A 16,379-nucleotide genomic window follows, 5' to 3' on the forward strand; every position below is an offset into this window, starting at 1 on the left:
GACATGAAATGGAGGTCCTGTGTATGAGAGAGTATAACAACTCATGCACGTAAAAGATTCCGCTTCATTCATTCATCGTAAAGAGCATGGTGTTTAACCCGGTGAAGTGGTCCCACCTTACATCCAACTGGACCCCATGGCAGACCAGCTTAACGTAGCTGAATATGGGCTATCCAGCCATCTCTCAGATTGAAATGAACAAACAAACAAAACAAAAAAAATAAGACCTAATATTAACACACATATACACGCACACACGCACAGACACGCACAGAGAAATAATTGTTTTGGCTGTATCTTTTTGACAAATGATTGATTTCACATCATCAAATTAAAAAAAAAAATGATTTCTGTCGTACGCAATACACAAGCAGTAATTATAAATCTAGGGCGCCTGTATCTATTCCGTTGAGGAAGTATTGGCTCAAAAAATATTCTTTTAAACTTCTTAAAAAAAAAGGTCAGAAAGTGTATCTGAGGGCAATCGGTACTGATTTCCATGATACATGTATAATGTCAGGGCTCTATGTGCTAATCATATCGAGGTATTATTTAAGGGAATATTGTTGCATCCTCACGTGCTGGGTATTAATGCAAATTGGTATCAAATGACAAGAATTTAATTTACAAATAGGCATACTCTACTGAGGAGAGCATTTTGTAATGATATTCATTCATAGAAATAGCTATTTGCAGAGTGTTGATATCATCTGTCTTGAAACTATTTTTCAACGATTGAATAGAGGATCTGTGTCTGAGAGGTAGTGCGATTTTAGGCAATTTCCTTATCGCTTTAATTTCAGATGAAATGTAATCATCTTGTTTGAACTTATATAGAACGATTCCCCAAATAATATTGCAGTAAAAAATATACGGTAAAATCAAGAAAACTATGAAAAAAAATCCTTATCTCACTTTTGTTATGTCAGAACTTATTGCAACTTTTCCCGTTCTGCTTGAGTTTCTTTAATATTTGACTCTCGCGTCCAACGTCCCATGGAGAGTTGCAAAACAGCTCTCCTCATGTATACCTCTCTCTTTCTTCCGAGAGATTCCTCGTGCCCATTAAAATCTGGGCTAGAATCTTTCATACAAGGTGCAATGAAATTGCTCACGTGCCCTTTGAAACAACAGCCTAATTGTCATCTGTTGCCAGTGCGCTTTGCCTTGACCTATACTGGTTGTAGATAAATATAGACATGTCATACACTTGTCCTGTCGCGGTTGTCGGGCAGTACACAAGCGGCGTGCTGTATACAGGTATACCAGTAGTTAGTCACTTTTCCCGTGATAGCAATATGCACCTAAATGCACAGAGCATCAGCACAAGTTACTCATAAGTGACTGCTTTTCGTCCTCAGCATGACCTTATCAATAGCACCCAACTGGGATTCATCTGCTTTTACTGCTTTGTGAATGTGTGTGTTTTTACAGTTCAAAATATTGGCTAAAAGAAAAATCCAAACCAATTAAAGTTACTCTGAGAAGAAAGAGTAAATTTCACGAGCACAACCGTGAAATTTGATTAAAATCGGAAAAAGAATATAAGGGAAGCCATAAAATTGTCATGTTGTGCCAATTTTCACCATAGAGTTCTTGAACAGTCAAAATAAATATGTAATGAGTGGGTTGATGTCATAGAATCACATCTTTCCATATGTGACCGTGCACCTCAAAACGAACAAAAAGTCGCACACACTGATTTTGCGTAAGGACTGAAAATAAGTGAAATGGGTCAACCTAGCCGAACTTGACTTTTTCATATTTTCTGAAAGAGCGGGTCTTCTTTTACATTATGCTAAAATTTGGTATCATAAAACAGGCAGGAAAGTGTGTTTCTTAGCAGTTTATCTTGAACATTTTTGGTAGAATAGTGTGATTAGGTGTGTCTTTAGAATCCCTTTTTCATTTCTGAAAAACCTTGTCCACACTCTTCACTTTCAAATCTAATAACTTTTGAAAGGATAGTGCTACTGCTTTGAAAGTTGGCATTTATTACGGACAGAATGTGTTAATGAGGTATGCTTAATTTCAGTTTCATCTGATAATTCCTTCATTGTTGTTGCTCTGGCGGTTTACTTCCTGTTTTTTTGTCCCATTCATCGCACAGCCAGCACGGTTTGGTAAAGATTAAGCGCTTGAATAGACACTGTACTTCACAGCCTCTTTTCTCAGTTCACACTTTTCCTGAGTTTGTGCATTCTTTCCAATATTTAGATAGATTAGGAGAGTCCATTTGATTTGAGTTATATATCATTTTAAAGCTTAAAGTCTGCTCTTTCAGAATATGGTCTTAACTAAAAATTCATGTCTGGCGATTTTTTGTTTGTTTTGAGGTGCAGGGTCACATATAGTCTGTACACAACAAGTTAAATGTACACACACACGCACACACACACACACACACACACACACACACACACACACACATATATATATATAAATATATATATATATATATATATATATATATATATATATATTTGTTTAAATGCAAGTATGCCCTTTTAATAGTCTCAAGTTCAGATAGAAAAAATATATGACAGATCATCACAATAAGCTATTCAGCCATGAATACTCTTATTCTTTGCATTTTTAATAGCCATTTTCTTTTTCTTTTCTTTTTTGGTGTGTGTCTGTGTAAATATGATTGATGGAATTGATAGCTCGTCATTATCTTCAACTGTACGTACGATAATTGTTTGGCAGAAATCAGTGAAACATCATCACATCATACCTTGACGAGGTTTTATCCGATTTTTAATCACACTTTTACGGCTACTCATAAAAGAATTAACTTTCATTTCAGACTAACTTTTCACTCGTCATGCTGGTATGGATTTGCCCATAAAGGAACTGTATAAACTGCAGCCTTTATGTGGTTTGCCTATTACTATACACAAAGCAGCTTCTGCGAACGGCTTCACCGTAGGTCTACTTTGTGATCCAGACCTAGTGATGTCTGCAACCGGCTGAAATTCAGTTAAGTTTACTGCCTGTAGTTGTTTAAGGAATCTTTAAGATGATAATCGATACAAATAGATAAATCGCAAAGCGGGTAAGAGCACCATCTAAAGACATTTTGAATTCCATCATCAAAAAGAGCAAAATAAAACTCTCCAGTGATACCTTACTTAAAACATAAGAAGGAATGCTCTTGAGTATGACTGCAAATGCCCGATACATTGCTTTTCATTTTCTTTGTTTTTTTTATTTTTTAGGAGCTTCAATCGCACTTATTATAGTTCAATTCAACAAAACCAGAATGCAATAAAACTCTTCTCATGGTACTTTGTATTGGGCCAATTAACAATGCTCCTACGGCTGTGATAGGAAGGCTGTGCACCAAATGCGAAGCTCCGCAATTATCTTTGTATTCGTTTCATTATATAGTTTAAATCATACGAAAAAAAAAAAACGTCCTGAAATGGCTTCAAAGTGCGTATGTCTAGAGCAACCACAAAACAAAACAAAACAAAACAAAACAAACAAAACAAAACACCCCCCCCCCCATAATAAGTGATTTGGCTGCCAGGACATCAAGCTTGGCGTAGCTGCAACCCTTTTTGTTTGACTGATTCTGATTCGATTTCCAGAGACTCCAACTCTCCCGTTTTCGACGGGAGATCTCCCGCCGAAAACCCATTTTTGCAAAATCTCCCGTTCTCCCGCTGGAGATTTGATTTCTCCCGCCCTGGCTCTGTGTCTCCCGGTGGAAAGGATTTCTTACTTATTGCTATCGTATGTTGAAAAATAAGCCTTAGATAGCACCAGAGAACATCGAACCCTAGGAACTTCGCGCTTCGCACACATCAACTTGGAGTCTCCCGTTTGCTAGGGGTTTCAGGCGGGAGAATCTCCAGATCAGAAGGTGCTTGGGGTTGGAGTCTCTGGATTTCACATTTAAAAAAAAGTGAAGTTCAATGGGAGACTTATACAAAATGATGAAATTGTCATCCCCACCAATTTGAATGTTTGGCTGCGACTTAAATTATTATTTTGTGGAAACACAAAAATTCCATTCCAGTTCATTACAGTTCACAAAAGTTCCATTCAGTATACTCACACGAGTGTGTGTGTGTGTGTGTGTGTGTGTGTGTGTGTGTGTGTGTGTTTGTGTTTGAAATTGTGTCGCTTCTCCACGCGCGACATCTTTCATAAGGCGTTTTCACATCAGCCCGATAAAAATCCAAGCTCGAGATATTTTTCGCAGAAAATAGTCAGCAAAATAGCGCGCTATTAAATTTTCGAAATTTTCGAAACATCGGGCTGATGTGAAAACGCCTTTAGATTCAATATTCCAGATAGTAGAGCGTAACAAAGGGATTGCCGGTATGTCAGCGTCTTTTGTTATGGCGTAGCTGGAACCAGGTGCGAGCATGGTTAGCAACGATAGTGTTCACAGATATTCGGGCAGGTGAGGTTGTTTAGAATAAGTTTCCATGGCGATGATAGCTATGTAATCACATTTTGGTATTCCACGGACAGGTGTTACACGAGTCCAGCTGAACTTGCGTTGTAAATATGCCCAAGAGAGGGCACCAGATTGATTCTACTGGAGGCTCACAATTGATATACTTTGGCATACATATCATTTGTTATTATTCCACTTTATGCCATCTATCTCATTATGGGTAGCTATCAGCAGGAAGCCCTCATAGCAGATGGAATAAAAAACAACAACAAAACAAAACAAAACAAAACAGAGCTTTTCATTATCTAGTGTCTACCTGTGTGCCTTGCTCTTTTAGAATGACCGCCATTAGAGAATTCCACAAACCAGTTAAAAATAAGTCTGAAAAGGAAGAATAATTTATTTTATAACCTCAGCAGTAAAAATGTCATCACAATCGGATGAAAATTAGCCAGGACCTTCTGAAATTGTGAAGCGTTGCTATCAAATATTTATCAAACAGCTCTCGAACAGTTGGTATGAATTCATCACCGCAGTTGTCCACTGATTGTTTACATGAAAAATGGCGAGATTTAACATGCCTTTTCTGTTATGAAAGCGAAAAACGTAATGTTATTTTGCCCAATAAATAACTTGTTCGCTTAATTGTTCTATTTTCATCTGAGAATATGGCTCCAATATTAAACCGCGCTATACCGGGTGTCCCAAAAAAAGCGGAACGGTGGATTTTCAGTACCTTCCGTTCTAAAAGTGATATATTTTTTGACATCATTAGAAAGAACATCTTCCGCAGAAGACCATGATACCAAAATCATTAAATTTGGTTCAGTACTTTTTGTTCTACGCCAATTTCTATAAATGCAGTCATTTTCAATTTTTTGCGACTTATGAGATAATAATTTGGGTGCGACACGCGTTCCATACGGTGAATTGTGTAAGCTCGTTGATCCATGTCAACAAAAGATAACGCTTTCATATTGGGAGCGCACAAACAAACACACACACACACACACACACACACACACACACACACACACACACACACTGTTTTTTCCTGGCCTGTGCCCAATGTGAAAGCTGTATCTTTTGTTGACATGGATCACCGAGCTTACACAATATTCACCGTATGGATCGCGTGTCGCACTCAAATTATTATCTCATAAGTCGCAAAAATCCGGCGAAATTTGACAATGACTGCATTTTCAGAAATTGGCGTAGAATAAAATGTACTGAACCAAATTTAATGATTTTGGTATCATAGTCTTCAGCGGAAGATGCTCTTTCTAATGATGTCAAAGGATATATAACTTTTAGACCGCAAGGTACTGAAAATCCACCGTTCCGCTTTTTTTGGGACACCCGGTATAGCTGGTCTTTCATGTCGTCCAGTTGGATCTGAGGGGGACCACTTCACTGCCACTGGGTTAGGCACCATAATACTCTTTGCAATGAATGAACAAATCGGGATCTTTCATGTGCAGGAGACGTAACTCTCTTATACAGACACTTCCATTTCATGTCCTATTCGAGGGCCATCTCTGCAGTGTTTTAGCTCCTATGCTATAGGAAACGGTATGATTACACCATGGACCTACTACACAATGGACATACATCACTTGCTAATTAATTCAAACACCTGTTTCTGTCAAAAGCGTCATGGTAACATTTTAAACATGACTTCCTGCTTTGATCTCACCATGACATCCGACAGTAAACCTGGATAAAATCAAAACAGCGCTATGAAAAATCTTAAAACTATACGTAAGCAGAAGATAATAACTCTCTAAAGTCAATAAAATACATGGGCAGTTGAAGTGCATTAGGAAAATCATCGCTGCTTCAATTTCATTTGAATCTTTCATCGTCACTGACAAGAAAAAAAAAACCCTTTCCATCATTTCGGTCTTATTAAGCTGAAGTGCCATTTAGGACTCGACTGTCTTTGAATAAACACCCATGATGGGGAGCAGCAAACATCAAAACATAACAAGTTTGGTATCACAAAATTAATATTCATTGAAGTGGACACTATCCCCGGACACGCATTTAACGTTGCACAATGGTCGGACCGTCATGTCGCCTACCGTTCCTGACCATGTTCACTTTAAAACACTAGTCTAGTGTGAGAAAATGGGACAAAAGTCTTACCTAGGGACAACGGCGTAAATCCGTACTGAGGAGTGGGGGGGATGGTCACCATCACCACGATTACAAGCCCATCTACATAACCGGACCGGCGCAGCCTTGGGGGGGGGGGGGGGGGGGGTGGGGGAGAGAAGCTTGGTGCCCCCCCCCCCACACACACACGCATACTTTACAGGGATCGGATGTCCCACTCTTTTGCATGAAATATAAAGTGGGAGGAAAGTGGCAGCAAAAATATGAAGACCTTTTGTTCTTGTTGCTGCTTTTTTTTTTTGCTTGTCAGATGACTTGCGGCGGAAAATCAGACCTTAAAAGTATGAAGACATTTTTTGTTTTTGAAATATGCGAGGGAGCGGAGCGACCGAACGGGGGGGGGGGGGGGAGGGTGTGTAGGGGGAGGGGGGTGTATCCCTCTCCCACACGAGGAAGATTTTGCATTTTCAGACCTGAAATTCAGCGATCTGGTGCACACTTTTGGTGAAAATTTTGTTTTTTTTTCTTTAAAAAAAAATAGAAAATGAAATATTCACAATATATTATTGAATGACTAAATCGTGGTATTTCAGCTCTTGCTCCGCCTGTGCGACATCACTGCGAAGGCCTACTAATAAATAGTTGGGCCTATCACCGGCGTTGACAGGATTTGATCTTATAGGGGGAGCGGTTATGAGATCGTGAGGGAGCGAAGCAAGCGAGGGGGGAGGGTATGGTAGGGGGGTTTCCCCCTCCCACGGTGAAATCTTTTTACATTGAAAATTTTGACATTTTACAGTCCAAAAACTGCCGTTTGTAGCTATATTCTTCGCTTTGGAAATTAAGGGGGGGGGGGGGCACACCGGGCGCAACTGCTGTCAATCACTGGCAGCAACATCAGGAGAACGGTATAGCGATTAAATGCGAGCGAGCTTGAAAATTTTGACATTTTACAGTCCAAAAACTGCCGTTTGTGGCTGTATTTTTTTGCTTTGGAAATTAAGGGGGGGGGGGACCGCACCGGGTGCAACTGCTGGCAATTACTGGCAACAACATTGTTGACATTTTACAGTCCCAAAACTGCCGTTTGTAGCTGTATTTTTCGCTTTGGAAATTAAGGGAGGCGCACCGGCACAACTGCTGTCAGTCACTGGCAGCAACATCAGGAGAATGGCATAGCGATTAAATGCGAGCGAGCGGAGCGAGCGAGCTTGGAAATTTTGACATTTTACAGTCCAAAAACTGCCGTTTGTGGCTGTATTTTTTTGCTTTGGAATTTAAGGGGGGGGCCGCACCGGGTGCAACTGCTGGCAATTACTGGCAGCAACATCAGGAGAACTGCATAACAATTAAATGCCAGCTAGTGAAGCGAGTGAGCTTGAAAATTTTGACATTTTACAGTCCAAGAACTGCCATTTTTGGCTGTATTTTTTTGCTTTGGAAATTAAGGGGGCGCACCGGGTGCAACTGCTGGCAGTTACTGGCAGCAACATCAGGGGAATGGCATAACGATTAAATACGAGCGAGCAAAGCGAGTGAGCTTGAAAATTTTGACTTTTTACAGTCCAAAAACTGTCGTTTGTAGCTATATTTTTCGATTTGGAATTAAAGGGGGGGCGCACCGGGCACAACTGTTGGCAATTATTGGCAGCATGCAACATCAGGTGAATGGCATAACGATTGAATGCGAGCGAGCGAAGCGAGCGAGTTTGAAAATTTTGACATTTTATAGTCCCCAAAGTGCCTTTTGTGGCTGTATTTTTTCGCTTTGGAAATTAAGGGGGGGAGCACACCGGGCGCAACTGCCGGCAATTACTGGCAACAACATCAGGAGAATGGCATAACGATTAAACGCGAGCGAGCGAAGCGAGTGAGCTTGAAAATTTTGATATTTTACAGTCCCCCAAACTGTCGTTTGTGGCTATATTTTTTTCGCTTTGGAAATTAAGGGGGGGCGCACCGGGCGAAAACTGCTGGCAGTTACTGGCAGCAACATCAGGAGAATGGCATAATGATTAAATGCGAGCGAGCGAAGCGAGCGAGCTTGAAAATGTTGACATTTTACAGTCCATAAAACTGCCGTTTGTAGCTATATTTTCGCTTTGGAAATTAAGGGGGCGCATCGGGCGAAAACTGCTGGCAATTATTGGCTGCAACATCAGGAGAATGGCATAATGATTAAATGCGAGCGAGCTTCAAATGTTGACATTTTACAGTCCCAAAACTGCCGTTTGTAGCTATATTTCTCGCTTTGGAAATTAAGGGAGGCGCACCGGGCGCAACTGCCGTCAGTCACTGGCAGCAACATCAGGAGAATGGCATAGCGATTAAATGCGAGCGAGCGGAGCGAGCGAGCTTTAAAATTTTGACATTTTACACTCCAAAAACTGTCGTTTGTAGCTATACTTTTCGCTTTTGTTTGTCCCACTTTTATGGGGGAACCATCCCCCCCCCCCATCGGCGCCTCTGCATTATGAGGGTGCTTTTGTTAAGTGAAAGATCTGCTGCACACTCTTTGATTAATTAGGGAAATATACGTCAATCTCAAAAGTGTACAAAGTCTATCGAAAGGGATCCTGTATAGCGGAGCTTTTTGCATGTTTATGATTGCAATACAACGATTTTCCATTTTTCCGATTTTCCAATTTTCCATTAAGAAAGTTCGAGATTTGTCCTCATCTCGGGAATTGCTTGGGGGATAAATGATTTGTCTGCCTAAACACTTCCGTAGGGGCGGGGCAAATGCCCCTTTGCCCCCCCCCCCCCCCCCCCCCCCCCGAGATAGATTCGACGCCCCTGATCTTCCCTGGGTATGCCCATAGATGTAGGCCTATCCTGACTGAGTCACCAGTCACTGTCGTTTCTCAGGAATGATTCAGGAAATGGAGGGGTTCAATTATGGCGATATAGTTTTTGTTATTGTTTGTTTGTTTGTTTTCGTACATATTTTGCAGATGGTCCCAGTTACTCGCGTCATAGCATGTTTACATGTAGGCCTATACTATTTGACGTTGTCAACGTCTGAGCCATACCTTACAGTGTATGTCCATGTTACTTTCTTCGCGAGCGAGCGAAGCGAGCGAGCGCTTGAGAAAATTATGTATACATTTTCCTACAAGATAGAATACTGTTCAGCTCTGTTACCTGTCTAAAGGCCGGCGTACAAACGTCATGCGATATGCCAAAATTGATACAATCACATTTCTGCTTCCTCCATTTTTTTTTTCAAAATTCAGGGGGGGATGATTGTACAGGCCATCCCCCCCTCCTCAATTTCAGGGGGGGATATATCCCCCCCATCCCCCCCGGGATTTACGCCCATGCTGGAAGCACTAGCTGCTAGGTATTTGTATCGTCTGGCTATAGTGATATATCATTTATTTTTACCTCCGCCACGGCAGGAGGTTATATTTTCAGTGACAGTTGTTTGTTTGTTTATTAGTTTGTTTGTTTGTTTGTATGTGTGCAAAATAACTCCATAAGTTGTGAACCAAGTTGGATGAAACTTGCAGGAAAGGTTAAGAATGACACAAGGAACAGAGGATTAAATTTATGTAGTGATCTGGAAATTTTCATGGATTTTTGAAGGATTTTTATAATCTTTTGGCAGTTAAAGATCTAGATGGCCCTTCCCTTTTGCATTCCTTCCCAAATAGCACAGAACATGATATATTCCACCAGAATGACAAGACTATTGTAAATCTATAACATTTCTGTGATATTTGAAGGTTGTTAACCATTAAAATTCAAATAATGCACCAAACGCTCTCCGTAACATATTCTGTGTACTAGGCACAGCTGCATACATTAATCCTCCTGTGGTTGTAATATGATACTTATACTTCAAACAACAGATATGCATGTTAAAGCTGTCAGAAAAGAAGAATTCACTAGCTTCTCTTACTTTGTTATCAATGGCAAATAACAACACACCACTTACATGAACTACATGTACAACTAAGTGCATCACACAGGTCTGTAAAACTAGACTAGTATTTAGATTTGTAATTTTTGCGAAGTTCGCAAAAATTATTAAAATCTTAACGGTCAATTTAACTAAACAAATAAAGACCCTCTTGAGTTCAAAATTTACAGGAGGTTTCCAAATAGTGTTTTCTACAATACCTAAGTGTTCTCACCAATTTTTCAAAAATTTGCATGCAAAAGGGATTGGCTGTCTTTAAGGTCAGTGAACTTGGGAGCTCAAGCTGGGTGTATTTGAGGTTTGCATATGCGCTCTAAAGCGTGTGCTCTGCTCGGGCCAGGCGCCGTGTTGCTGGAAGCTGATGACGTATACAAAAAAGCTTCTATCTTGGAAAATTTGGTGATTTTCAGCTTGGGTATTAACGAGCTACTTAACAGAGGTCTGCGCTCTGTACGAGTGCTTTTCTGGATTTCTTCGTTTCATTTTTCACAAGTTATTTGCATAATTCTGATGATGTACATGACACACAAGTGAAATGATTGATAGTGCTGGTACTTCCTTCCTCTATTTTTATTTTCTGCTTCATTGTAGTTCTGGGACATGGGCTATGGCTATGACATCAAGACTCTTTACAAGACTGGCTACCTGGTTCTCGGCCTCTCCATCGCAGGAGCAGCGGGCCTGGCAGCCCTGTAGGGTGCCCTCGCTCATGTCAACCTCCCTGGGCAGACGGCAATGGCGTCATTCCTCAGTAAATGTGGATGTGGACTGCTGCACTTCTGCTGGTCATTAACTTGTTAACTGCCGATGTATAATTGGAGTTGTACACCCACACAAGGGCATTGAGACGATGTTTTGGAGATTTCAGATGAAGATCATGCTCTTTACTGAGCTTCCTTTGCGTGATGTTGGCTTTCATTTTTTAAAGACTTTTATCTTTTGTTTATATTCTTCTTTCTTTCCAGAGGTCATAATTTATGAAGGAAACAGGCACTGATATTTCAGAAGAATTGCTGTCTGGGAAAAAAAAAAAAAATTTTTTGAGCAAGAAATTTACAGTTTATGCTGCACATTTCACAAATGTGCGCTTTAAAGGCATAATATGACTGGTTTAATTCACGATCTAGAACCTCATCCATGGAATAAGAACAATGTGTTGTCACTTTTCACAAGAAATATTCAGATTTTTTTTTTTTTACCCTACATTCAATACATTTCTGTCGGGGAGGCAATATTTTTTGCGAGTCGTGACTATCACAATTACCCGTCAACTCGCCAAATTTGTGAAAAGAAACAGTATCACTGTGATATAAAGCATGTATACTGTAACATATAAATGGAAGTGTACCTGTAACAAGGTTGTACTGTAGTAGATATCTCTAGATAAGTAATGCCTGCTCGTGCTTCGGAAATTTCATAAACTGAATTAACCCTTTCCATACGGGAACCTGGTGGCCTGTGTATTAAGTCTATTGGAGTGTCAGAATTCAGCATGGAACGGGTTAACATCAATGATTTCTGCTTGGGGCAAATCATTGTTCCTAAAAAAACCTGAGATGCTGTCTTTGTGAAATGGAATATGATGCAGAATCAGCCATAAAGTAACTGGAGATGAAGTTAGTGTCGAAATGATGGATCCAGGGTTGGGATTAGCTATTAGCCAAAGTCTGGTCAAGTGTGCTTGAGTGATATTTAGCATCTTCAAGCATGGAGAAGCTAGGGAATGACACTTTTACGTGTCTGTCAATCCAGTCTATACACGAGTACGACCCACTATGCATTGGCCCTTACACTACTTAGAAAAAAAGAAAGACCATAACACGTTTACTGTGACTGCATACGTACGTATGTGGATCTCATTGCTGTTTGCCTGGAATATGCATGTGAAGTGTGTACTGAAATTGTGAATGTGTAGATTATAATAAAGTATTTGAAAGAAAACGTCAGAAGTGCAGATCGAGGGATTGCTTTTATTCTTGGTTGAGAAACAATGCTGCTTTTTGAGTTCTCTTGCCTTTTTTTTTCAAGTTTATGGAAAGAGAGAGAGGGGGGGGGAGAGAGGGGGGGGGGGGTGAGAGAGGGAGAGAGAGAGAGGGAGAATGGGGGGGGGGAGAGAGCATAGTATAGCATGCCTTATTTACAGACTCTGATTTTGACAGTGTTGCGAAGTTTTTCTTTGCATTTTTTTTTTTCCAAATGCAGATTTTAAGAAATTTATGTTTTGTTATTGTGATATGTTATCTTTACCTGCAACAGCCCTTTGAATTGGGCTCTTCATGTTAATTCATTTGTATTCAAATTAAAAATACATACATCAAGAAGAGGCCAGCTTAGTGGACAGAAAGCTATTATTTTCTGGTAAAAATCGAATTTCATTTTGCTGATCATGATACTCATGATCAGATGCAGTTTCTTTTGTGTGTGTGTGTGTGTGTGTTCATTATTGCATTTAAAAGTAAATTCAATTTCCCTTTTCGCTTTTTAAGCATTACCTCTACTCAGGTTATGACTAAATTTTCTCCACCGAGTATTCAGAAATGTGTGCGTTTTTTTCTTTTTTTGAAGAGGAAAGCTTACGCTAGTGATACCTATACAGTATTGTGGTGTTAGTGTTGGTGTCTGTAACACTGTGAGGAATGATGTAGGCAAGATATGGAGATGTGTTGCCTTTCTCTAATGCTTGACGACACGAAATGATGTCACACTTATCTACCACAGCTTGTGATATTAAAAGAGTACAGACAGGACTAAATACTATGTTGTGCCTGCTTCAGCCATGTCTATTTCATTTTTTTTTTGGTACTGGATATACATTGCATAAATGAATAATGAACGAGTGAATGAATGAATGAGTAAATACATACATATCATATACGTATTGTGTATATATATATATATATATATACATGTATAATAAATAGCGAGAACTTTGAGCAAAGAAAATGGGTTTTCATCGGGATTCGAACCCGAGACCTCTGAATTACTAGACCGGTACTCTACCGACTGAGCTATTGAAAGCCCTAGATCGGTGTTCGTCCCAAACCCTTAACTCTCTTTGCTCGTGTGGAAACCCATTTTCTTTGCTCAAAGTTTTCGCTATTTATTATTACAATTGTTTCTGGTCAGTTTTTCCTTCCTTGTTTCGATATATATACATGTATGTATGTATATATATATATATATATATATATATATATATATATATATATACTGTACATATACAACCATTGTATGAAGTTTGATAGCAAAATTATGGTTCAGCCCATTTTTTTTTAAATTTTAGATACATGTATTTTCGATTAAAGCCTCAAAAAAGAAAAAAAAAGGAGAATAGCTAATGACCATACCCTCGAGAATATTCCTTAATTATAACGTGTGAGGTACAATGTACCACCATAAGATTTAACTTTGCTCTAATGATGGACTTTTAATGTTAAATAATGGTGCTTTACGTATTTTGTGGTCAAACTGATTTTTTTTATTAGCATAATGATATTTTTTTTTTTCTAAATTGATTTTGTAACATTTAAATGGAGGAACAAGACCATGCCACATGACAATCAGGAAAGCAATGTCACACCAACAATAATTTCTCAGAAATAAAGAAGTGTATTTACAAGCCAAATCTCTATGATACATAAATCTATGGATGAATGAACAAATATAATACACATGACTACAAAAGAACACATTGTCTGTCTTACACTACGTCAAGGTTTTGACTGCCTGCCATAGAGCCAGCTACCTCTATCCAGGCTTTCAACAAATGCAAAAGTGTACTGAATACATGTACTGTACATGGCTTTGTGACCGACTCCCATCTTTTGGGAGTTCATTGGTTATTGAGGGAAAAATTGTTAGTGTATGGGCAATAATTCCAATTCAATTACTATACAGTACTAAAGCTTTTCCCCCCCATTCTGATCACATTCAATATAAGGCTCGGCAGCATCATGCGTTAGATCTGTGGAACATTGCCATGGTAAAAAACACACAAACAAACAAACAATCCTCCAACACAAAAAGAAAATGCAATATGCACGTCTGTACACTTACATAGCATGCATTATATGTGACCCTGCACCTCAAAACAAACAAAAAGTCGCCAGACATGAATTTTTAGTTAAGACCATATTCTGAAAAAGCAGACTTTAAGCTTTAAAATGATGTATAACTCAAATCAAATGGACTCTCCTAACCTACACTGTATCTAAATATTGGAAAGAAAGCAAAAACTCAGAAAAAGTGTGTACTGAGAAAAGAGGCTCTGAAGTGCAGTGTCTATTCAAGCGCTTAATCTTTACCAAACCGTGCTGGCTGTGCGATGAAAGGGACAAAGAACAGGAAGTAAACCACCAGAGTAACAACAATGAGGGGATTATCAAATTAAACTGAAATTAAGCATGCCTCATTAACACATTCTGTCCATAATTCATGCCAACTTTCAAAGCAGTAGCACTATCCTTACAAAAGTTATTAGAGTTGAAAGTGAAGAGTGTGGACAAGGTTTTTCAGAAATGAAAAAGGGATTCTAAAGACACACCTAATCACACTATTCTACCAAAAGTATTCGAGATAAACTGCTAAAAAACACACTTTCCTGCCCGTTTTATGATACCAAATTTCAGCATAATGTAAAAGAAGACCCTCTCTTTCAGAAAATATCAAAAAGTCAAGTTCGGCTAGGTTGACCCATTTCACTTTTTTCAGTCCTCACGCAAAATCAGTGTGTGCGACTTTATGTTCGTTTTGAGGTGCACGGTCACATATTACACCTGAATAGATCCTTGTTATTTGATCGGTTGTTTGCTATGTGGCTCCATTTACCGTGTAATCTTGGATCCATGCGATTTGCTCCATTGCACGCACGCCTAGAGCCCAGCAGACTGTACGTAAAAATGCCTGCGTTTGCAGTGTGTATGCGACAGTGCGCTAGTGAAAAACGTGCAGTGAGCACTCTCTCCATCTCAGATGCCACACATTCTCTCTTGCTTCTAAATTCATAAAACATCAAATGACAAGATTTTATTCCTAAAGGATATATAAAACAAATAATGAATGTTTTTCATTCGTGCAATGGACAGAATATTTCATTCGGTGAAAGATGAAATTATTGATCCATTCAACTCGGCTGTGCCTCGTTGAATGGATTATTTTATCTTTCACCTCATGAAATAGTCTATCCATTGCACTCATAAACATTCATTATTTGTGTACTTATGAAGGAAGAGGCAGGCCTCTACGTATTACCTGCATGTACTGGTATTGGGCTCCTCAGTCACATTACCAAAAAAGTAAATTGCACACTGTAGGCATTAACCTATTGAGGACTGGCTGATTATGCTACAACACGCATTTCCCGTAGACACTTGCCTGAGTATACTCGGGACTTGTCTTCAATGGGTTAAACATGCAAATGAATAATGTACAGTGGAAACTTGGTACATCGACATCTTTGGGACCACGATAATTTGTTCTTTATATCAGATACTAATGTATTTCATTACTGTATATCAGCAGTCAATAAACAGTACAAAACAAAGGAAATAATTTCATTGGGACCAGAGAAATTAGTGTGTACATGTATCAGGTATTTTGTTATAGCGGATCTCTTTATATTGAGTTTCCACTGTACATTTATTGCATTGATATTGACTTTTCCATGGTGGGGTTTATGCCAAAGACAGAGAATACTAATAGGATTCAATCGAGTATGAAAGTGAATTTTGAAGTGGATTACTGGTCTAGAAAATTTTCCGACGTCTTGGCGAGGTAGATCCTGTGTATCAGGAAACAGTACAGAAACAGTCATCGTCTTTCACACTGGAGGCTCAGCTGTCTCTGGATGTGGGTCTTGTTCCTCTCGTCATTTGAAACACCATCCTCTGGCACTAAATGATCGAACGTCTTCGAGGCTGATCT

This window comes from Diadema antillarum, unplaced genomic scaffold, assembly GCF_040938485.1.
Source record: "Diadema antillarum isolate AM-2024a unplaced genomic scaffold, OU_Dant_1.0 seq00000094_RagTag, whole genome shotgun sequence".
Lineage (NCBI taxonomy): Eukaryota > Metazoa > Echinodermata > Echinoidea > Diadematoida > Diadematidae > Diadema > Diadema antillarum.